Here is a 25,946-nt window from a genome sequence, read left to right on the forward strand (position 1 = left end):
GCAGCTGAGTCACTTCAAAAGACCCTGCTGCAACAAGCACCGCTGAACAGGGCACCACCGCCACAAGCACAGCTGAACAGGGCATATTCGGCTGGGGTCATATTGGCAGCTGAAACATGGCATTAAATACAGAATTGGGTGGAGGTAGAATGGACATGCAATGTACACAGCATCCTCAAATGAAACATGCTGTCCACCACACATTCCACAACGCTGACAAACTCCAAATGTATACAAACTTCCTACTGGCCATCCACGGTATCATGTACATGTCACAGGGGTAATGGCTATCCATTGTTGACCATCAGGGCCCAGAAATAAGTGGACTACTGCATCCTTGCTCAACATTTGTGTCATCAGACTAGTGAGGATGAAGTGGCCCTACAATTCCAGAATCCCTTTGCCATTGTCAATACATGGTACAATGTATCCAATCCACCATTTTGACACCCCTGGTGCTACATCAAGCCTTGGCTAGGCATCATGGATGCAAGGTGGGGGAGTCATCTGATGGGGGACACTTCCCTCTGGCAATTCTAAGAATTAACATCTGCTCAGAGCACACATTACAAGTGGGCACACTATTGCTCACATTGGGCCCACATGTACAGTTCATGCTTAGTGCCCATATAGTTTGGCCAAAGCATGAACAGTACATCTATGTTGTCTACAGAGTTGGTACCTATTGCCCGGTACCCTGTGCTATGTTGTGCAAATTGGGGAATGCAGCACACACATGGTTGCTGTACGGGTGCCCTAAGGGGCACAGTAAGATTGGCACTGCACTGGGTGCAGCTACAGTATTCCTATTTATTGAACAACATGTGTACATGCAACATGCATGCCAGACAACTCCTAATTGCCAGGTACACACTCAGCATTCACATTCTATGCACATGTGGTGTGGCCAAGCTCACTCACAAATATCATGATAGGTAGACCAGGTTAGGATATCCAAACACATCTAGCTTGCTACATACCGTAGACATGTCCCACAAGCTACTTGAGCAGAGTTGCACTCTCATTGTGTACTCAACTGACTGTTGCCCAACACACTAAGTCTACTTTCGAGACCGCTGCCTCACTCAAAATCTGAAGAGCAGTGAGGCACAGGTGGTTCAAGTGTCTTCTACATAAGCGCCCTAGAAACCTCTAAACATATACATCATCTAAACCGTTTTCTGAGTAACTGAAAGCTAGATCTGGCACAAAGTGCTGTCAAAAGTGCTTTTAAATATATGTTGGCAACAGGCATGCTAAATACATAACAGTAGCTCAGACACATATTATGATTGACATCAATGTATATGTGGGCATTCTATCCTTTTCCTAACACCCACTATTCTACAGCAGCACACCTTGTTACTTGTGCAAAAAGCAACTCATACTCCATCCTTTATATAGCATCAGATATGATGTCCATATCCTAACTCAGATGACGTCATCTCATTGGTCACACGTTACATTTCATCATTGTATTGCACAAATCAGACTCTCACACAAAACCCAGGAATGATACACATGACTCATAGGGTGACGCTTACTGGCTGCATCGGGGTCTTCAAATCTGGACACTTCTCCAGTGTTGTATGGTGGAGGCCCACCTGCAATACATGATAGGAAAACATAGCTTAGTGATTTTGGACGTTTCTTTGCATGGACAACAGTTTCACATTCAACTTGTAAAGGTCAGTAAGCAAGTCAACTTCAGAACAACTGCCAAACATTTATAATCTGTCTGTGAGATGAAGGGCCAGGTAATGGAGACCCTGGCACCACCAAAGCATCACTTTCCCTGACATTCCTCTGGTGCATTTCACTGTAACATTTGTACATGGATTTGTCATGCAGCTATTTATCAGCATTATACCTCCATGTCAATGTGGGGCAGCATGACAAAGTATTCTGCATTGTAACACCCATTGCTTTTAACCTTGCCCCAGATGTTGAATACATCTTACTTATTATCAGTGCTAAAAGACTAACATCTGCACACGGGTGGTGCGAGCATAGCAAAGTGTTGAGAAGTGCATTGATACATCCTTGTTTCTTGTCACTAATATGTGTGTGCCATTTCAAGGCACACACCCTAGAGCTAAAATACCATGGCAATTTCCTCATGTTCACATGGTTGTCCCTTCCTGCAAATTAACAGAATAACATTGGATGTCTTGCCAATACTGTGTGGGCAGTCATTGTCACCATAGTAGACCATTTATGTCCAGGAAGAGATACCAACCTGCACATATACACTCCTCTCAACACAGACACTTGAACTGTGGTCCAAGTATGTCTGCGTTGGTGATGACTACTGAGTAATGTACTAGTGCTGCTGCAGATGCAGGGCTGCCCCATACTGTCTGTGAAGAGGGGCAGGCTTATGGTCCAAATTACCCACATGTATGTCAGATAATCGAAACATTTTGGGGTGTATGTGATACACGATGTACACAAAGAGGAATGTACAAGTAGTCTAGACTCGGTGCCGAGCTAAAGTCCCTTAAATGCGATTGACCAAAGACACAAAGGGGCTGATTTAAGAAAACCTGTGCTGCGCCTAGTGTCTCGCAACTGTCCTTGCACCCCTTAGCACCCCTCTTTCCCCCATCATGTGCACCCCATATCAAATATACGGCGCACCAAGCCACAGGGTAGGAGGCAATTGCTTCATTTCATAAAGATGCAAATTATGGGGGTCATTCTGACCTCGGCGGTAAAAGCCGCTTACCGCCGGTCAGAAGGTCGCCACAATACCGCCGTGGCCGCGGTCAGCCGCCACGGACATTCTGACCCACAACTGCAAAACCTCCGAAAATCCGCCCTCCACTGAGAGCGGCCAGCGGTAAACTGGAGAAGACCAAACCTCCACCGCCACGCCAACAGAAATACGCCCATCCCATTATGACCCGCAAATCGACGCGGCGGTCATTCAACCGCGGTATTCCATTGGCGGTAGACCCCGCCGCGGTCAAAATACACACACCTTTACAAACCCCTACCACATTGGACAATTTGAAAGGCACACACCTGAAACCCATACACACACCACTCCCACACATCCAATACCATATAAAACACACACCCACATCACCCACAAACCCCTACCAACAAAAACCAGAGACGAAGGAGAGAGAGACACACATCAGAGAATAGATAGCCAGACACACAGAGGCACACCGCAACATCACACACACCACATAGAAGCACAAAGCACCACACACCAACACACACATCATCACATACACCACCCCACACCTCATACACTCCACCCCATGGCACCACAAAGGCACCCACGCTTTTCGGACCAAGAACTCCAGGTCATGGTGGAGGAGATCATAAGAGTGGAACCCCAGCTCTTCGGCTCACAGGTCCAGCACACCACCATAGCGAGGAGGGCGGAGCTCTGGCAGCGGATCGTGGACAGGGTCAACGCGGTGGGACAGCATCCCAGAAATAGAGAGGACATCCGCAAACGATGGAACGACCTACGGGGGAAGGTGCGCTCGATGGTCTCGCGACACAACATCGCAGTGCAGAAGACTGGCGGGGGACCCCCACCCACTCCACCCGAATTCACAACATGGGAGCAGGAGGTACTCAACATCCTGCATCCTGACGGCCTCGCTGGAGTACACGGAGGAATGGACTCTGGTAAGTACAAGGCCAACCACTTCACCCCACCCCCAGCATGCTAACCCCCACCCTCACCCCCAACCCCCCAGCACACATCCTCCCTGAGAATGTCTCCCCAGCACAACCCACCCAACACCAACCCCTGCATGCCACCCCCAAACTATGGACACCCATCACCTAAGCATGACCACTGCACATACCCATCACCCCCCCCCACAAAACACCCTCACAACACCTCCCCCAAGGGAATGCCAGCACTGGGGGACAAGGGCACCTATAAAACGCAAGCTAATGCACACACAGAAACAATAACCATACCCTCTTACCCCATGCAGGACCCGAACGACAACACACCGGTCAGGAGGGACCAGAAATGTCCATCCCACCCCCGGAACAGGCCACTAGTGATGACAGCAGCTCTGTCGACCTGGAACCTGACGACCAGCCCGGACCATCGGTGACCTCTGGGCAGTCGGTTCCCCTCACCCAGACACAGGCCACTGCAGACCCAACCCCCTCTGGGAACAACCGCACAGCTCCCACCCAGCGGGCCCATGCCTCTGTCTCTAGGACAGGTCAAGCAGCGGTGTGTCTACCACTACAGGGCCCCCAGGGTAACCCACCAACCCAACAACAACAGGGACCTGGGGGCAGTGGGAGTGGGCACACCGTCCAGGGGACAGAGGCCCAGGGAAACAGGGCAACTCGGAGGGCTGCTGTGCGACAGGGGGGGAGGAGAGGCCCAGGGAACCCACTCTCCAAGAGGCCCTCACCACCATCATGGCTGCCTACCACCACTCACAAGAGACGATGGCGACGGTACTGGCCAGGTTCCAGGAGATCCAGGCACAGCAGGAGCAACGCTACATGGGGTTCAGCGACCAACTCAGCAACATCTCAACCGCTATGGGGAGCATAGTCCAGGCCCTGAACCGCATAGAGGACACGTTTCGGGACCATGTGGCATCACACAGGGCCCCTGTCACTAGCCAGGAACAGGAACAGCCTACCACCTCCGCCGGCGCTAGTGGACAGGAGGCCCCACCACAACGACAGCCCCCCAGAACCCCACCTCCTGCTGAACAACAACCGCCCCGCAAAAGGAGCCTGAGATAAAAAAAAACGACAGAGTAGGATGTCAAGTCCCCCGCCAGCATCACATACCCCCTGAAGTCCTCCCACTGTCCCACATTGCCACCCTGTCAAACCTTGAACTGCCCCTGCTCCATCCTGCCACAGGCGTATGGACAATGCACCTGTGAGACTGAGAACTGGACTCCGCCATGGACATTACTCCACCCCCACCCATCACTGTTTCACCATCATGTACCAATATCTATGCACTAATAATAAATCACACATTGCACTGAAATCAATCAGGACTCAGGCTGTCTTATTTACAAATGTATGACACATTACATGTCAATTACGTATTGTGAACATTGTGAATTACATATACCGAGGTAACTTAGCATTAGTCCATGGGCCAACCAAGCCGAGGTCACGCAGTGGCTCATACAGCACAGAAAAGGGAAGGGAAATTCAAACATCATGTCCATAGGTCTGGGGGGAAACCGACAAAGTTGAGATGCAGGAGGCTTTCAGGAAATGTAAAATGGCATGGGTGATCATTACCTGTGTGCTACTGGAAATACTGTGCTATTACTCTGTCCCTATTGTCTGTGTCGTCCTCTGAGTCTTCCTCCTCTTCACTCTCCGCAGGCTCCACAGCTACTTCAACACCACCATCTGCACCATCCTCCTGCAGGAAAGGGACCTGACGTCGCAATGCCAGATTGTGAAGCATACAGCAGGCCACGATGATGTGGCACACCTTCTTTGGTGAGTACATCAGGGATCCCCCAGTCATATGCAGGCACCTAAACCTGGCCTTCAGGAGGCCAAAGGTCCTTTCGATGATCCTCCTAGTTCGCCCATGGGCCTCATTGTACCGTTCATCTGCCCTGGTCTGGGGATTCCTTACTGGGGTCAGTAGCCAAGGCAGGTTGGGGTAACCAGAGTCACCTATTAGCCACACACGTTGTCTCTGTAGCTGCTCCATCACATAGGGGATGCTGCTATTTCGCATCACATACGCGTCATGCACTGACCCTGGGAACTTGGCATTTACATGGGAGATGTACTGGTCAGCCAAACAGACCACCTGGACATTCATCGAATGATAACTTTTTCTGTTTCGGTACACCTGCTCATCGTCTTTTGGGGGTACCAAAGCCACATGGGTCCCATCAATGGCACCAATGATGTTGGGGATATGTCCAAGGGCATAGAAATCACCCTTCACTGTAGGCAAGTCACCCTCCTCTGGGAAAATGATGTAGCTCCGCATGAGTTTCATCAGGGCAGACAACACTCTACTCAAAATCTTTGAAAACATAGGCTGAGACATTCCAGATGACATGGCCACTGTGGTCTGGAATGACCCACTTGCCAAAAAATGGAGGACTGACAAAACCTGCACCAGAGGGGGAATCCCTGTGGGTTGGCGGATGGGGGACATCAGGGCTGGCTCCAGCTGGGCACACAGTTCATGGATAGTGGCACGGTCAAGTCTGTATCGAAGTATTATATGGTGTTCTTCCATTGTCGACAGGTTCACCAGCGGTCGGTACACGCGAGGATTCCTCCTTCTCATCGCAAGTCCCAGCGGACGGTGCCTAGGAAGGACAACATGGAGCACAGAGTCAGCCAAACCACAGGTACGTACAGACAGGTTGCACAGTTAAAGAATGGCAATGGGTTGAAAGGCGTGTATGTGTGGCAATGCAAGGCCTAGGCCTGTGTGTCGCATTCAAAATTAAGCCATGTAGGCCCTTGAAATGGCGGCTGCCTGATCTGTGAAGTGGGACAATGGGATGTGAGGTCAATGCGCTGGCGGGGCACACCGTGGCGGTAGGCGGTCGAAGACCGCGGCGCAAAGCCGCATTGGTTAACATTGAAGCCTATGGGTTTCAGGAGCCAATGACGAAGTGCGCCGGCGGTCGCGGTACGCACCGCCGCGGTACGCACCGCCGCAGGTGTGACCGCCATTTTCTATCTGCTTAATCACTCGAGACCTGATCATCCACAGGAGAGGACCTATACTGCAAGTGCTGCTGTGACCTCGGTCTGGAAGATACAATGGCTGCTGCGACTGGGGAAAGGGCCCCTGCCTTCACGTCTGAAGAGTTGGAGAAGCTCGTGGATGGGGTCCTCCCCCAGTATGCGCTACTCTACGGTCCTCCAGACCAACAAGTGAGTACACCGGGTGCACATGGAATGGGCTATGCCTGTGTGGATTGGGGTGGATGTAAGTTGGTGGGGTGGGGGGCGAATGAGGAGTGCAACGCCCGACACATGAGAGCATGTGCCATATGGCAAAGTTGGTGGGGGGGGCCAATCACATCTAACATGCAGGTCATTGATGATTTCCTCCTTTCCACCCTGTACATGTCAAATAGGTCAGCGCCCATCAGAAGATCGAGATTTGGCGTGCCATCGCCAAGGAAGTCCGGAACTTGGGGGTCCACAACAGACGGGGCACCCACTGCCGCAAGAGGTGGGAGGGCATCCGCCGCGGAACAAGGAAGACCGCAGAAACACTGCTGGGGATGGCCTCCCAACCTAGGAGGGGTGCCAGTCGCACCATGACCCCCCTGATGTCCCGGATCCTGGCGGTGGCTTACCCAGAATTCGATGGGCGCTTTAATACATCACAGCAGACACAAGGGGGTGAGTATCAGCACATTCTCCTATCTTTCTGCGCAGTGGAGGCGTCTGGGTGGGGGAGGAGGGCTGTGGGTGACATTAGGCCAGGGCGCTTTCTGTAGTGTAGTCCTCTCCCTTAGGCATGGCCCTGTGCCCCCGGCCCCCACCTCGGTAGGGTGACAAGTACAGCCATTGAAGGTCCAGCATCTCCCATGTGCGCGTTTGACGTCTCTTGGCCTGTTGTCCTAGTCAGTAGTACTGAGTAGTGTACCCCGAATGCGCGGCTTAGTGCATTAGGCTCCTGTGTCTGTCCTCTCCGCCAACGGTGTTGACATTGCATGCACTCAACCTGGTCTTCTTTTTTCTCCCCCCACCCTTTCTCTTCATCTTCTTGTGCATGTGTGCATTAGCATCATCAGGCGGAGGAGATTTGGCATCGGAGCACGAGGGAGCTGCAGGACACAAGGCCCCGGTGGGCCCAGGAACAGACACCGAGTGCACCAGTGATCCGGAGGGCGAGGGGAGCACCACGACGGGGACCGCTGGTGAGAGCAGCGAAAGCGACACGTCCTCGGATGGGAGCTCCCTAGCGGTGGCGGCAACATCCGTGCCCCCCGCCTCTACGGGTACAGCCGCCACCCAGCGCACCAGCCCCGCCCTCCCAGCAGCCCCTCAGTCTTCGCTCCGTGCCGGTTCACCCAGGAAGGCGTGCGTCTCCTTCGCCCCAGGCACCTCAGCCCCTGCCCCTGTTGCCCCTGCTGCCCTCAGTGCGGAGCTCATTGACCTGGTAAGGACGCTCATTGTTGGGCAGACGACCCTTTTGAATGCCATCCAGGGTGTGCAAAGGGAGGTGCAACAGAGCAATGCGTACCTGGAGGGCATTCATTCGGGTCAGGCTGCCCATCAACGAGCATTCACTGCTCTGGCCTCAGCATTGACGGCAGCCATTGTCCCTGTTTCCAGCCTCCCTCTTCTTACTGCCTCCAGCCTTTCTCTGTCTCCTGTTCCTCAGCCTATCCCATCCACACCATCAGACCAGCCTGCACACACCTCAACACCCAAGAGCAGCTCATCCAAACACAAGCACCACAGATCCCACAAACACTCACCCAAGCAACACCCAGATGCAGACATGCCAACAGCCACTGCCACCCCTGTGTCCCCCTCCTCCTCGTCTCCCTCCTCCCTCCCTGTGACGTCTACACTCACACCTGCATGCACCCCAACATCAGCCAGTGCTTCCATCACCACCTCACCCTCCAGTACAGTCCACACTCGTGCAGTCACCACCCCCACTGCCATTTACACGTCCCCTGTGTCCTCTCCCACTGTGTCTGTCACCCCCTCTTCCAAGACACACAAACGCAGGCAGCCACCCACCCAACAGCCATCCACCTCACGACAGCCTTCAGCACCAGCACCTTCACCCAATGACAGCACACCTGACTCTCCTACAACCACCTCCTCTACCTCCACTTCCATCTCCACTTCTCCTACCCTTTACCTTGGCCCTAAAAAACTTTTCCTGGCTAACCTTGACCTCTTTCCCCCCGATGAGCTCCCCCATCCATCTTCAAAGAGTCCCAAGAGCACCGCAGCCACCACCAGCCCAGCTTCGGGTGTCACTGTTGTGCATGGGTTCTGGAGCCCACCCTTTGCCAGCAGTGACACATCCATCAGCAGCAAGGACACGTCCAGCCCCCCCCCCCCGGCAAGAGGACCCGCAAAAACAAGGGCCGCCGTGCGAGGACCGACAGGGCTGCCCCCAAGGAGCAATGTGCGGCCACTTCACCACCCACACCATCTAGGGGAGGCAAGGGCCCGAGAGCCCCATCAAAGGAGCGGAAGGGCAGCAGGAGCGCGGAGAAGGTGGACCCCACATGCCACATCCCAGCTGGGAAGGAGGACACTAAGGAGGCCAGGAGTCCGTCCCCGAAGGGTCCAGAAACGTCACGGTCCGAGGGCGACTGAGCTGGGAGTCCAGGCCAGGTCTGGCTCCCTTGACCTGCTGGATGAGCACCGCTGAACAGGGCCCGCAGGGCAGAAGAGCACCGCTGAACAGGGCCCCGCCGTGGAGATAGGCACCGCTGAACAGGGCCCGCCGTGGAGAAGAGCACCGCTGAACAGGGCCCGCGGTGCAGAAGAGCACCGCTGAACAGGGCCCCGCCGTGGAGATAGGCACCGCTGAACAGGGCCCGCCGTGGAGAAGAGCACCACTGAACAGGGCCCCGCCGTGGAGATAGGCACCGCTGAACAGGGCCCGCGGTGCAGAAGAGCACCGCTGAACAGGGCCCCGCCGTGGAGATAGGCACCGCTGAACAGGGCCCGCGGTGCAGAAGATCATCGCTGAACAGGGCCCCGCCGTGGAGATAGGCACCGGTGAACAGGGCCTGCCGTGGAGAAGAGCACCGCTGAACAGGGCCCCGCCGTGGAGATAGGCACCGCTGAACAGGGCCCGCGGTGCAGAAGAGCACCGCTGAACAGGGCCCCGCCGTGGAGATAGGCACCGCTGAACAGGGCCCGCCGTGGAGAAGAGCACCGCTGAACAGGGCCCCGCCGTGGAGATAGGCACCGCTGAACAGGGCCCGCCGTGGAGAAGAGCACCGCTGAACAGGGCCCGCGGGGCAGAAGAGCACCGCTGAACAGGGCCCCGCCGTGGAGATAGGCACCGCTGAACAGGGCCCGCCGTGGAGAAGAGCACCGCTGAACAGGGACCCGCCGTGGAGATAGGCACCGCTGAACAGGGCCCGCCGTGGAGAAGAGCACCGCTGAACAGGGCCCCGCCGTGGAGATAGGCACCGCTGAACAGGGCCCGCGGTGCAGAAGAGCACCGCTGAACAGGGCCCCGCCGTGGAGATAGGCACCGCTGAACAGGGCCCGCGGTGCAGAAGAGCACCGCTGAACAGGGCCCCGCCGTGGAGATAGGCACCGCTGAACAGGGCCCGCCGTGGAGAAGAGCACCGCTGAACAGGGCCCCGCCGTGGAGATAGGCACCGCTGAACAGGGCCCGCGGTGCAGAAGAGCACCGCTGAACAGGGCCCCGCCGTCTCAAACACCGCTCCGCTGGGCCCTTCATCTCAAGCACCGCTCCGCTGGGCACCGCTGTCTCTCCACCTCTCCACTGGGCCCTTCTTCTCAAGCACCGCTCCGCTGGGCCCCGCCGTCTCAAGCACCGCTCCGCTGGGCCCTTCATCTCAAGCACCGCTCCGCTGGGCACCGCTGTCTCTCCACCTCTCCGCTGGGCCCTTCTTCTCAAGCACCGCTCCGCTGGGCCCCGCCGTCTCAAGCACCGCTCCGCTGGGCACCGCTGTCTCTCCACCTCTCCGCTGGGCCCTTCTTCTCAAGCACCGCTCCGCTGGGCACCGCCGTCTCAAGCACCGCTCCGCTGGGCCCTTCCTGTCATGCACCGCTCCGCTGGGCACCGCTGTCTCTCCACCTCTACGCTGGGCCCTTCTTCTCAAGCACCGCTCTGCTGGGCACCGCTGTCTCAATCACTGTTTATGGTTCACTGTGCCCACCATGCCTCCTCCTTGACCAGTGGAGACTGTCATCCACCTGATGGACTGTGGCTTTGCACTCCCCAGGATGGTCCAGTGGGCAGCCCACCCACTGTAGAGACATTGAGAGACTGTGGCTTTGCACTCCCCAGGATGGTCCAGTGGGCAGCCCACCCACTGTAGAGACATTGAGAGACTGTGGCTTTGCACTCCCCTGGATGGTCCAGTGGGCAGCCCACCCACTGTAGAGACATTGAGAGACTGTGGCTTTGCACTCCCCAGGATGGTCCAGTGGGCATGGTGGCTCCTCGTGGATCTGGCGTCGTGGACTCATGTGGCTGTGGTGCCCCCCCCTTCCCTTCCCCCTGAGGTGCCTGTAGTTTTTACATCTGATGCCCCTGCAGTGTTCTCTCCAAAGGACTCAGGTCTCCTGTGTGGGCTTTGCCCTTGTTTCTCAAAACTTTGGCCCACAGACATGATGAATTCGTAGGATGTGCAGGACTTGTTACTTCAGTTATACACTGATGTGTATGTCATTAGTTTTGTTGTGAATATCTTTCATGGTTGTACGATAATTTTCAGGAGCTTTTTGGTACATAAATATTTATTCCAAATTTGATTATGTCCTAGCATTTTTCAGGGGTGTTTGGGTGGTGTCACTGTGACTTGTTGCTCTGCATTGGTGTGTACATAGTTGGGGGGGGGGCGGTCGCATATGTGTGTGCCCGTAACCTTTCGTCCTCCCCCTCCCGTGTGTCGTAGGTGCAGTACTCACCGTTGTCGTCTGCGCCGGACTTCGTACTCGTGGTAGATGAGAAGGTAGACGAGAGCAGGTAGGATGTTTAATTCGGGTTCCATGCTGTCCTCCTTCCTCCTGGAGTGCGTAGTGGTGAGCGTTTTCCCGTCCGTAGTCTGTTTCCGCCGTGTTTTTATCGGCGGTGCTCCCGCCCCGGAAAAGGTGGCGGATTGGTGAGTTGTGATAGTGTGGGCGGTACATTGGCTTCCGCCTGGCTGTTGGCGGTGACCGCCGCGCTGTTTGTTTGTACCGCCGTGGCGGTCGGAGTGTTAAAGTGGCTGTCTGTGTTGGCGGTTCCCGCCAGGGTCAGAATCCCATATTTTTTACCGCCAGCCTGTTGGCGGGTTGGCCGCCGCTTTAACACCGACCGCCAGGGTTAGAATCACCCCCTATGTACTCAGCAGGAGTGGCACAAAAAATTGTAGCATTACTCCTGCAGAGTACAGAGGGGACCATCATATTTAAAGGTTTGACCCCTTTTAACACCTGCTCTGAGCAGGCATTCAAAGTGCAGGAAAAATGATGCTAGGTTTTATTAAGTTATCCTCTGCCCCACTTATTTTGCCCCCTTACAAGGGAAGGCCACCTCGCATACATGAAGCTTGGCGCAGCCGTCATGTTGTGTAAGGCTTAACAAAGTTGCACTATGCATGTATCACATCACTTTGTTAATATGGGCCTGGGAAAATGGTACTTCAGCCCTGGCTTAGCGTCATTTGTGAATTTCACAATGGCAGGGCTAAGGTGGCGCTAGGGGCTCTTAAATCTGACCCACAACAACCTGTCCTGACCCTTGACAAAATGTGCTGCACTGAACCTTATGTCCGCCTGTAATGCACATTCAAAAAAGGATGTAGCATTACAAATGGGGTATTTACCAACTGGTCCACCAATCTGTATTTCTAGGTGATCCAGTAGATCCTGCTCTCATGCTATCAGGTCAGCCCAACGGTGCTTCAACTGGTGGTCGGTACACACTACTCTAAATATTCTGCACAGGTGATGGAGCACCTTGCCCCACCGCAGCTTCAGTTCCTCTGTGGGGTAGCCCTGGATTACGTGGCCATCATCAGAAGTTAATGCTGCACCAAACAAATGAACCCTCACAGTTCATCAGCTACCATCTTGGTTGTCCTTCCTTTCCCAGACACCATGCAATATGTGCAAACAGCAAATGCACAACCCCAAAAAAAACAAATTTAACAAACTACCCCACCTAACCCCAATTACCCCAACAAACTATGCTACCCCTGAACAAACAGCCCACAATACATTCACAAATACAGGACTAAAACAGTAGAAAAAACTGAAGAAAAGGAGAAAAAGCAGACAGCAGGAACAGGACACAGCACAAAACTCTCCAACAACAATATTTCTCCACCAACACCAACTTCCCCACACCCTCACAGACAAAACGACTGTGAAGTGAAGGTGAAAGTGAATGCACTATATCATGTATGCAGCCAGGAAGTCCTGTTTCATCACTTCCTATGCCTGTGTGTCACGTTTTCTGATATGCTTCATTTTTTGGACGCATGACGGTCTTGCGTTGATTTTTCCCTATTGAGGCTGACAAGGCCGCAAGACTTGCAATTGACACACAGGGGCTAGGTGTCATTTATTTCCTTGGCAAAGTTAGAAATATTGACGTTTGCTTCAAAATTATTTACACCTGACGGTCATGCGTAGTATTCCTTCCCATGATGCCCTACAAGGCCTGTGGACTTGCGATTGATATGCAGGGGCCAGGCATCATATTTGTGGCAAAGCGGAGTATTCAATATTGCCATTTGTATCAACATTTTTGATATATAACAGAAATGCGTGGATTTTCTTGGAAAGGCTACTGTTCACTCAGATTAACATACCATATCACAGGGGCTATGCGTAAATGTAATAAGTATGGTATGGCCACCTGTGTGTGCATGTTTATTCAGATCTTAACGGTAACATCGGTATGTGTTATCATTGTGTTTGTATGTGTGTGTGATGCATGCAATCACTGATACCATTTGCATATGTGCATGTGTTGATACACTTCGTACACATACATGTTACCACATGTGTACTGGGAGTGTACATGTGTGATCTAACACATATATGTTTGTCTACCACATTGTAATGTCTGATTTCCAAACTTACATATAATTACAACACAGTATATATGATGGGCTATGTCCAATACATGGTAAAACATGTGATACCCATGGCAAATCATACTCAGAGGATGCCATGGATAATGGCTGGGATGATTTCACATTACATTGGGCAATGTGAGTGCAAGTATGTCCATACTGTGGTGTAGGGTTCAGGCTTCATGTTGTTCTGCTGCATGTGCAGCATATAGTTCCCCATGCATCTATGATGCTTGAGATGATGTATTCACATGCGTCAATGAAAGCTGGTATGTGCTAGGTGGACTGGAAGACATGTGTAGTGTCATATGTGCAAAATGTACCAGAGTGGTGTGTTCATGGGAAATGAAACCTCACATACCTACCTTCCTGCATGGATACATGTTGGACTTTTTTTAAATGGCTGTGTAGTCATATCAGTACCACCTAGGTTTCTATATGTTGGAACACTTTTGATGGTCATTTAAGTCTGTCACTGATCATGTGATACAAATGCATTTTCATTAGTCGAAAGCTGACTTTGTGCAGACTCCAACATAAAATACTGGGCCTGTGCCATTTAAGTGGTACATGTGTGCTGAGATATCAGACATATGTGTGCATGCCACAAACTAGGTACTTTCAATCAACCACAACATGTTTGTTATGACTGTCACATACAATGACATACATCTGTGTAGCAGTGTTGCAGTCAGGCAATGATGGCAGCCTAGTGATCATTTGTACTCTGTGACTATTAATGCCCACACAGACACATGGTCGCATGTTTCGGGGCAGCTTTACAGTGCTCCACTCTGCTCAGTCCACTGTCCACATGCATCAGGTCCCTGACTGTGTCAAAAGTCAATGTAGCCTCAGCATTGGAGTTAGGGGGTGTTGGGCGGGAATCTAGCCTCCTCCTGATAGCTCTTCAGCAGAGCAATGCACAGTCCCCTGCAGACTGACACATGTACATTTGTGATCAAATGGCCTGGGAATTTCATATTCCTTTGGGGTACTTGATGTCAGGCTTGCCCTATCATGTACAGAGGACTGGCTACTTGTACGTGTGGGACATGTCTCATAATTTGGCATCTCATGCAGACATGGGACTGCATTCTTAGTAATTTTCATTTGCAGCTTGGTAAGAGGCTGTATCTCTAGAGTAACTTGTACTTTTTGTATAACCCAGGGGTTAGATGATGTAATCTGTCACTGCCTTCTGTCAGAACAGTATGCGGTGGGCAACTACAACGTTGTTGTTGTAGCAAACATGAGTGGGTTATGTACTGACGTAGCCATCCTCTCTGAGCATTTGTTGGGTGATCACATGGTAACATTGTTGTGTTGCACAGTCATTTATGGTCTATGTGTTTACCATCTCCATCATTTACGGCATATCTTGTTTTGAATAGATTAGGTCCTACATTGCTGCCATTCTTGAGGCTGCTAAAACTTTGAGCACATCTTCTACTGCAACACTGTCTGGTCTTACATGGACAGGATGCAACGTGAGACTTGTGTAATTTGGAGATATACACATCTTCCACTACTGGCTACGAGATAGTTTCCCTCCCATTTCCAGGCTTTGCGAGATTACATGACTTCCACACACACATGACATTATACTTTCCACAGCACCTGGGTAATCTCCAAGTGACCTCCCCATGTTGTATCTCAAAGTATTTGTTGGATTCTCCCAGCTGTCCTTTCACATCGTTTTGTATACATGGGTTTGCACTAAATTCAGCATTCCACAATCTCTGTCACTGTCATCTTGAGTGTATCTTGTTAGTGAGTGAAATCATCTCAATGCTGTGATTTTCTTTTGGCCACATGCAACATATCTGTCCCCTTCTTCAGACATACATTTTAGGATGGGTCTGTGACAAGTTTTGGGCATTGCTAGATATATCTGCACATCCCATACCTGAGTGGCATGTTGGAAACCTAGACATTTTAGGGAATTTTGTCACTGTTAGTAACTTTCTCATGGTCAGGCATGTGAGTGTCAATGAGATGTATGTTTTCATATGTGGTGTGTGATGGTATCATACAGACTATACTGGGTAGCCTTGCTGACACATGTCAACCTTTGTAGGTAATTGCAACCCTTTCTTACCTAGGCCATACACCCGTACATCAGTTTTCACATGTATATCCGGATTAGCCGCATGCATGTGTCAAGACAGCGGACTGGTTTGACTAGTGTTTTAGAATGTACATAGAGAGTGGGACAGACTCTGCCTACATTCCTCCCAGCCATTAATTTAGGGGTGCATTCTCCCATTTTATAGTTAAATCCTTGCTATGGGCATATTTAAGGAGAGTGGATCTGCACCCATTGCGGCTTCACTTGTCTAGCAACCTTTTGCACACTCCACAGCCAACATATATGTGCTATATATGAGGTACAACACACCATGTGGCATGGGTTCGGCCCAATGGCGGTGCCGTAATTTAACATCATTGATATACAGTTCAGGCTTAGGCTCAAACTTTGGTTCCTAACCCTGAACAGTCAATGAAGGTCAATTGATACCAATGGTCTCCCCACGTGCCACACATGCTCAGTGCTGGCATAGCAGCTATCCATCTGAGATGTGACACACTTCAGTTCCAATTTTTCTAATGCACCATTTGGAATCAGTCCCTACCGTATGTATGCCCCCCTTGCATACATCTAAGCAGGCATGATGATGATGTGGGGAAAGGGTAGGAATTTGCACAATGGCCACTTAACTACACATATTTGTTTGTGGTGTGTGGATCTAGAGCTTTGGGAGTCACACGTTATGTCATACTGATGTGTGGCATGGAGTTGCTATACCCGTGTTGTGTTTCGTTCCTGCTCTCTGAGGTATGAGCAATATTACAATGGTATATGTAGTGGAGAATGAGTTGACCACGGACATTCTGGTGTAAAATGATTTATTGGTGACAATTACAAAGTAATATTATTGTATAGTGTCTAGGTGTAGAAGTTCTGTACAATTTGTTGTCTCCTGTGAACTCCGGCAGCACTGTTTTGTTGTTCCCCTCCACCTGTGCTGCATCATTGTCTTCCTCCTCCTCATTGGGGACATTACCAGTTCATCCCACGGAACATTGGTCCGTATACATATGGTATGCAAGATTGCAAATACAAGTATCTTCTTGTATACCTACAGTGGTGCATGCAAAAGGCTTCCTCCTGTCATGGACAGGCATCTGAACCTTGACTTCAGGAGTCCAAGGCCCATATTTATACTTTTTTAGCACCGTTTGTGCGCCGGTTTTTGATGCAAAAACGGCGCAAACTTACAAAATACAATTGTATTTTGTAAGTTTGCGCCGCTTTTGCATCAAAAAGTGGCGCAAATGCGGCGCTAAAAAGTATAAATATGGGCCCAAATGTCCTCTCCACCACATTTCATGTCCTTCTGTGCAGTTCATTGCATGCTGGCTTTTCTACCGTTGTCTGGTTGCCAAAAGGAGTCATCACCCATGGCTGTATGCCGTAACCTTGGTCAGCTGCAAAGGAATGAGAGAGCATGTGTTGGCAATTTATATTTGTGGTTTTCTATGTTCCATGGAAGATGTTAGTTTTAGGTGGAGTAGTAACTCCATCTTGCTTCTGTAATTGTGTGTGTTCCTGCTTTGTAGTATGGTTCCATTGGTTTGTGTTGATTGACAATACTATCATGAGTTGTGGCTCAATGACTTGGAGTTTGTCAAATTAATCCAAACTGACAGTTCAACCATGCCAAACTTGTGCTGTGTTGTCCATATTTGAGGCTGTGTCTTATTGTTAGTGGCACCTACCACTCCCGTTCACCATAATAGTGTAATTTATGTTGATACCATGGTAGCCCTACAAAGCCAAACTCAGGCCTCCATGTTACCATGTGGCACTACGCATGCAGGGCAACACTTTGTGACCCTTTGTGGCAGATGATAGCTGTGCCAGCCATCATGTGTACAAGGGTGTGATTCACACAATTGGAGTTGTGGCAAAATAGGTGCAGTGAAATCTCCAAGGTTCCTATACATGATTTCTCACAGACACTTTCAACACACGCACAGTGCAAGCGTTGGGAGGGGACACACTATATTTTTGCACGGGTTCCTATGTACGGTGCATGAAAGGTCAGGTACATTCTCAATACTCCTACAGAGTTCTACTATGGCATCTGTATGCCATTGTAGCACGTTACTTGTATACAGTGCACAGATAGTAGTGTTAGGGGAAAGTAAGTGTTGCAGGTGAAGTGAACACAGGACTAGATGCCGCACCACTTCTCATTTATCTTCCCTTTGGTCTTTCGCGGCTGGTGATGTTGTATTCCTCTGTGGGTGGCACAATGAGGCAGACAGGTGAAGGTGTACACTACAGGTACATCAGGAGTGTGTAGGTGATATGTAGTTGGTCATGGCATTTGATATTGGTGTCACCAGAGGCTTGTATACCATGACAAATGTTGGTCTGTGCCTTAGTGTGACGTTCTTTACATTGACATGGCCTACGCAATTCACACAGCTAAGCCATTCATTGTTTGTTGTAATGCGTGTGGGATCTGTATTTAGTTGTCAACCATTGGACACTTGTAGTGGTTTGGGTCCAGCTTCTGTTTGCAATGGGGACACAGCTCTGGCTGTTGTTCATGTGGTGTGCCAGTCAGGTTGTGGCTGCATTATGTAGATATGTGTGCATGTTTGTGTGAAATGCAATGAATGCAGTGTGGTATGTGGCATATGTGTTTTTGTCTATACATCTGTGTTCCCCTTCCCATATGTGTTTAGCGTGGTGTATTTCTTCTTTCTTGTACAAGGTTGGTGTGTTGTCTGTGTACTGGTTGTTAAGGTAGCTTGCCTAAGAGTAGGCCATTGCCATATTGCCCATCCTGGAACTGCTAGTTTATGGTGGAATGCCAGAATACGTAGGCATCATAGATGCCCTGGTGAGGAGCAGGTATGGCAGATATACATGTTGCAGAGCTGGAGAAAGATTTTTTCCAGCAGCAGTCAGATGTGAGGCAGGATAATTGTGACATATGGGTGACACTGTCTCAAATGCCCGACTCACCGCAGAACATGCGCCAACTCCCACAGTTGGTAAACAGAATGACCCAGGTGTTGGACAGGATGGATAGATCCTGGCAAAACATGGGGAAGAGGCTGTATGACACCATGGCCATACAGAGGGAGGAGAGTGCAAGACACCATGCATTGTCTATGAAGATAATGGAGGGGATACTCAAAATGATACCAATTTATTCACAGTCAATGCATGGAGGGAAGCAAACAAATCTACCTGCACCATCCCACTTCCAACCCCTGGTTATACATCCTGCACCAGGCCCCCCTAATCCACCATGGGAACACTCACCTTGTACATGCCCTTCAATGCACTGTCACGCCCAGGGTCCAAGACCCCCTGTCCAGGCAGACCCTCACACTGGACTGGCTGAGACACCTGCTGTCAAAGCAGACCAGCACACCGGACAGTCTCAGACACTCGCTGCCTTAGCAGACCCCCACACTGGACAGGCTCGGACACCAGCTGTCCCAGCAGACCCCCTCACTGGACAGGCTCATACACCTGCTGTCCAAGAAGACCCCTATACCAGACAGGCTACGACACTCACTGTCCAGGCAGACCCTCACACTGGAAAGGTTCAGACACATGCTGTCCCAGCAGACCCCCACGACAGGCACAGACATCCGCTGTGCAAGCAGACCCTCACACTGGACAATTACCACACCCACCTGCAACTAAGTACTACAGGAAAAATACAACATTGCAAAGGTCCTCACCGCCAAAACTGAGAACACCCAGCTGAGATCCCCCATGAGCACTGTGACATATGTGTGCACAGCACTATGTAAATAAATAAAAGTTATCACACTTGAATTTGTTCGGTCATTAGTTGAAGATGTTCAAAGGCTTAATATGGCTGTAGGCCATGCATGTGTCTACAATGTGGGTAAGACATGTTCATCACTAAAACTATCTGTTTACAGTTGTGTCATGTGGAAGGCATAGATAATGAACTGCAGACGTAGAATTCCTTTCAATAGTTCCGGCACAGACAGGAAACTATACAACACACTTACTGTTTTTTTTCTTAATATGGAGTCACGTTTTATAAAAAACAGAACCGTCCATTGGGAAAAGGAGAAACAAAAATAAATATTGCTCTTTATGGCACATTGAGGGGGTAGGGCAAAATAAATAAGAGACTTCAGGAAACGTCATGAAAACCAGTCTATTCACATAGAGGTTAAGAAAAGTCCAGTCCAAATTAAGGCCCTCATTATGATATTTGCAGTAAGTGATAAAGTGGCAGAAATAGCATCAACAGGCCAGTGGTAATTTCTGCCAAATTATGACCATGGTGGTGAGAACTCCCATAGACAGCCAATGTACCACACCATCCGCCAGGGCGATAACACCACGCACGCAGGTGGTCGCCATCAACAGCCAGACGGATGACAAAGCAAACAACCAGGATTTCTGGGGCGGTACCAATGCCATCAAAAGCCTGGCAGAAACAGAGCACAGAAAACGAAAGAGTCGCCAACAAGTACATAGAGGACTCCGCCGCCGCCATGGAACCGGAACTTCAAGTCTTCCTGATGATCCTCAAAGCCATGCTCCACCTGGAACACCAATGCTGACGGAGATGACGACGGTGAGTACAGCTGCCTAGCACACAAGGGAGGGAGGGAGGAAAACACACACACATGCACAACACATACCAGACATACACACACCATACACACAACCAGCTGCAAATGTAAACCAATGGCACATGACACACAGCACAATAAAACAAGAACCAGATTTCTGAAGTACTGAAAATGTATTAGCAAGGGAAAAGCCATCACATGAACCAGATATATACAATTGTCTACCAAGGGGCAATGCCCAGTACAAAGTACAAAGGGCCCGCATGGCCACAGGGCCAGTCGTCCAAGCCCCAACTTGTCTCCTGACATCAACTGCACAGAACTCTGCAGGGACATCATTTTGCAAGTGGGCAGGCACCTCAGGGGGATGGGGGTGGGAGGCATCTGAGCCAAATTTGGGAACTTTCCCACTTGTTCTGGAGTGGGCTCCGTGCCCATTTCTCTGTGCTGGGGAGTGCTTGGCCACAGTGCCTCAGGTGAGTGACTTACTACTAGTTCTGGAGGGGGCTCCTTGTACAGCAGTCCCAGGAGGGTAGCCTACATGCCCTCTGTTGGAGGTGAGGGCTGCACTATGTCAGCAGGTGAAGGTGCCTCTTGGGCAGCCTCTGCTGGAGGTGAGGCCTGCACTGTCTCAGCAGATGAAGGTGCAATCTCTGCAGGAAGAGTGGTCTACAATTCCTCAGCTGGAGGAGAGGGCTCTGTGACGACTGGTGGTGGTGGTGTCACCCTGCCAGCCTCTGCTGGAGGTGAGAGCTGCACTGTGTTGCAGGTGAAGGTGCCTCCTGGGCAGACTCTGCTGGAGGTGAGGGCTGCACTGTCTCAGCAGGTGAAGGTGCAGCCTCTGCAGAAGGAGTGGGCTGTACTGCCTCAGCTGGAGGTGAGGGCTCCGTAACCACTGGTGGTGGTCGTGTCATCCTGTTAGCCTCTGCTGGAGTCTAGGGCTTCTTCCCCTTCATTGCAGGAGGTGCGGCCTCCTTCCCCTTCATGGCAGGAGTCAAGGGCTTCTTCCCCTTCATGGCACTGGCTGTTGGATCCTTACCCTTCCTGGCTGGTGAAATAGGATCCATCACTGTCTTGCCTCCACGACTAAGAGGTACCTCTACTGTCCGCGTGGACTGTTTGGCTGGGGTGCTGGGTTGGGTCGTCGGGACCCTGCTCTTATGGGCAGGCGGGGGGGAGGGGGAGGGAAGAGGACAAGTTGGCCACGTTGGGCAAGAAAAGCTTTTTTAGGGACAGTGGGGTGGGAAGAGGGAGGAGGGATGGGAGTGGAGGTTGAGGGAGTGGTTGTTGGAGGAGTATGTCTGCTGGACTTGGGTGCAGGTGCATGGGGAGTGTGCTGATGTGAGATGGATGGCTGTTGGGTGTCTGAGTGCTTGCGTTTGTGACCTTAAGGAGGGGGGACAGACAGGGTTGGAGAGGACACAGGGGAAGCATGCATGGATGTTGTGGAGGTGTCTGCTATTGAGGTGTGTGTGCTGCTTGATGTGGTGATGCTGGTGGTGGATGTTGAAGCAGTACAGGCAGGTGTGAGTGTGGACGTGACTGTGTGGGAGGTGGAGGAGGAGGGGAAGACAGTGGAGACAGTGGATGTGGTTGTGTCTGCAACTGTCTGGTGTTTGGATGAGTGCTTGTGTGGTGCCTGTGTTTGACTGTGGCACTCTTGTGTACATGCTCGTCTGTGTGTGCATGGGGTGGGTAGGGGTGGAGAAGACTGGGACTAGGAAGTGGTATTCGGAGGGGGGAAGGTAGGGACAGGTACAATAGCTGCCATCAGAGAGGAGACCAGAGCCTGAATCGATCTCTGTTGGGCCGCCAATCCGTAGTGGATGCCCTCCAGGAATGCATTGCATTGCTGCATCTAGGATGCCAGCCCCTTGATGGCATTCACAATGGTTGACTGCCTACAGAGATGGATCTCAGGAGGCCAATAGCCTCCTCACTCAGGGCAGCAGGGCTCACTGGGGCAGGGCCTGAGGTGCCTGGGGCAAAGGAGATGCCCACCCTCCTGTGCGAGTGGGCACTGGCAACTCGCTGAGGGGCTACTGGGAGCGCGGTGCTGGTATGGGGGTGGCGGCTGTACCTGCAGCTGGGGTGGTCACAGAGGTGTCCTCCACCACCTGTTGGCTGCCATCAGTGGAGCCTGTGTTGTCACCTCCTATCTTCACCGCGGTGCTCCCATCGCCCTCCGTTCCACTGGTTCCCTCTGCATCGATGGACTGTGCCCTTTGGGTCCTGTGGGATGCAGCTCCCTCTGTTGATGGTGCCCCTGCACCTCCACCAGATGATGCTAATGCACACATGGACAGGATGACACAAGATAAAGGGGGGAGAGAAAGAAAGGAAACACTGGGTCAATTACTGCACCAAGACCACAGTTGGCATGCACAGCACCATCACACACAGGGATCAGGATTGATCACTATGCATTGCACTGCCATTGATTTGGGTAGATGCCACAGCAAGACGAGGGCCAAACACCACCAACTGCACACCTCTTGGGACCCACTAAGCCCTCTCTGACATAGAATGCAACCTCACTAGTGTAGGAGGTTGGCCTGGTTTGTAGTGGGTACCTTGGGTACTTACACCTTACACCAGGTCCAGTTATCCCTTACTAGTGAAATGTAGTAGTGTTCTAGCAGCCTAGGCTGATAGAGGTAGCTATAGCAGAGCAGCTTAGGCTGAACTAGGAGACATGCAAAGCTCCTGCAATACCACTTAAAGTTAGACAGAACTTATATATAAGTAAAGTGTTACCAAAAATAAAGGTAGTTTATTTGGGTGACAGTACCAAAAATATCTTAGAGGCAATACTACTTCCGGAGGTAAGTATTATACACAATATATACACTAGACACCAAAACCAGGTAAATAATTAGACATAGGATAGTGCAAACAATAGGAAATTCTATAGAATGCAATGGGAAAAAATAGGTCTACGGGCAACACAAACCATATACTAAGAAAGTGGAATGTGAATTCCCCCCTAGACAAGTGTAGAGTGTGCAGAATCGCTGGGAGAGTAAGAATATAGTAAAGGTAAGTAAATTACCCCACCCCAGAGCCCAGAAAAGCAGGAGTAAAGTACTGCAAGTTTCCTTAAGACACACAACAAGTCGTAATTAAAGTTATTGAAAGAACCAACCAAGTCTGCAAACAACAAATGGATTCCTGGGCCTGAAGACCTGCAAAGGAAGGGGAACAAGTCTAGAAGTCGAAAGAAGTTCCAGGAAGGACAGGAGCCCCTGCCAACTTAGAAGAGGGTGCAAAAGAAGAGTCCTTGGTTGGACTAACACTACAGAAATACACCCAAGGAAGATGTCAGCAGGTTCCTGTCTGATGCACTGGATGTCCCACATTGTGAAGTTGGATGCAGGTGAGTTTTGGCGCTGGACTTCTCCAACAAGCTTTGGTTTCAGCAAAGTCATGTTTTGCATCAAGTTGGTACTATCTGGACCCAGGAGGGACCTTGGAGCCTTAACTCTGTGTCAGGAGGATGAGGGAGCCCTCAGTACTTCAGAGAGCCCTCAGAACACCAGATAGCACCCACGAGAGTCCCAGGACAGGGGGACAAAGGAGGTGAAAAATACGGTTGGTGGAGCACTGCAAAGGAAGGTCACACGCTGCTGTAGAACAACTCAGCGAGTTGAGCATCGAAGGATAGGGTGCTGGGGACCTGGGCCAGGCTGTGCATGAAGGAATTTTGCAAATAGTGCACAGAGGCCTCACGGGGTGAAGAAGACGCGGTGCAAAGGAGTACTGTCCTTCTGGGGCAAGGAAAGGTCTTACCGCCTCCAAATTGGGACATCGGGACCTCAGGACAGTCTGTGTCAATGAAGTCTACCCTCTGTGTTCCGAGGAGCACGCTCATCACCAGGAGAGGAGTCCAAGAGAACAGGTCATCTACTTAGAAAGTGCCTGCATGAGCAGGGAACAGACTTCGTCACTTCACAGGGATTTCTTCAGTCCTTCCGGTGCAGGGTGAAGACAGGGAGTCCTCAGAGTATGCACACAATGGAAACTGTTACAGTTGCTGGCTGTAGCTGAATTGCAGAGGAAAAGTATCCCTTCTGGATACTTTGCTGCTGTTACAGAGGTTCCTGGAGCAGTCTGTGGTTGATCCGAGGTCGGAGAATGAAGTAGTAGTTGCAGAGGATTCCTGCTGGAAACTTGCAAGTAGAATCTGAAGAGAACCCACAGAAAAGACTCCAAATAGCCCTGAGAGGGGGATTGGCTACCTTACCAGGTAAGGACCTATCAGGAGGGGTCTCTGATGTCACCTGCTGGCACAGGCCACTCCAGAGTCCCCCTACACCTTGCAAAGCAAGATGGCTGAAGTCTGGGACACACTGGAGGACCTCTGGGCACCGCCCCTAGGGTGTTGATGGACAGGGGAGTGGTCACGCCCCTTCCCTTTGTCCAGTTGAGCGCAAGAGCAGGGACTGGGGGTCCCTGAACCACTGTAGACTGGTTCATGCAAGGAGGGCACCATCTGTGCCCTTCAAAGCATTTCCAGATGCAGGGGGAGCCTACCCCTCCCCAGCCTGTTACACTCATTTCCAAAGGGAGAGGGTGTACACCCTCCTCCCAAAGGAAATGCTTTATTCTGCCTTCCTGGGACTGAGCTGCTCAGACCCCAGAAGGGCAGAACCCTGTCTGTGAGGTGGCAGCAGCTGTAGCTGCATTGCAAGCCTTAGAGAACTGGTTTAGCAGTACTTGGGGCCCATGGTGTAGCACCCAGGATGCACGGAATTGGCTCCCCAATACCATATTTGGAATGGGGGGACAATTCCATGATCTTAGACACCTTACATGGCATTTTTTGGAGTTACCATTGTGAAGCTACATATAGGCATTGACCTATATGTAGTTCACGCGTGTAATGGCGTCCCCACACTCACAATGTCCAGGGAATTGGCCCTTAGCTATGTGGGGGTAACTCTGCTAGTGCAAGGGTGCCCTCACACTTAGTAACTTTGCATCTAACCTTCAGCAAGTGAAGGTTAGACATATAGGTGACTTATAAGTTACTTAAGTGCAGTGAAAATGGCTGTGAAATAGTGTGTGCACAAAAGGATCTCCTGGAACCCCAATGCCCTGGGTACCTAGGTACCATACAATAGGGACTTATAAGGGGGGTCCAGTGTGCCAGTTAAAATTGGTAAATGAAGTCACTAGCCTACAGTGACCAATTCAAAAGCAGAGAGAGCATAAGCATTGTGGTTCTGATTAGCAGAGCCTCAGTGACATAATCAAACACTATACACAGCACACACATTAGGCCATAAACTATGAGCACTGGGGTCCTGACCACCAGGATCCCAGTGAGACATGCAAAAACATACTGACATACAGGTCAAAATGGGGGTAACATGCCAAGAAAGATGTTACTTTTCTACAGCTAGGTTACCTTGTTTTCCCTTTCAACCATTGCCCTGGAGCTGGATCACACTGCAACATCTGGCCTTGCAGTAAGGGGCACCCACTAACTGACACACACCACCCAGATCCCATGCCACCTACAAA

This window comes from Pleurodeles waltl, chromosome 10, assembly GCF_031143425.1.
Source record: "Pleurodeles waltl isolate 20211129_DDA chromosome 10, aPleWal1.hap1.20221129, whole genome shotgun sequence".
In the NCBI taxonomy this organism is placed as follows: domain Eukaryota; kingdom Metazoa; phylum Chordata; class Amphibia; order Caudata; family Salamandridae; genus Pleurodeles; species Pleurodeles waltl.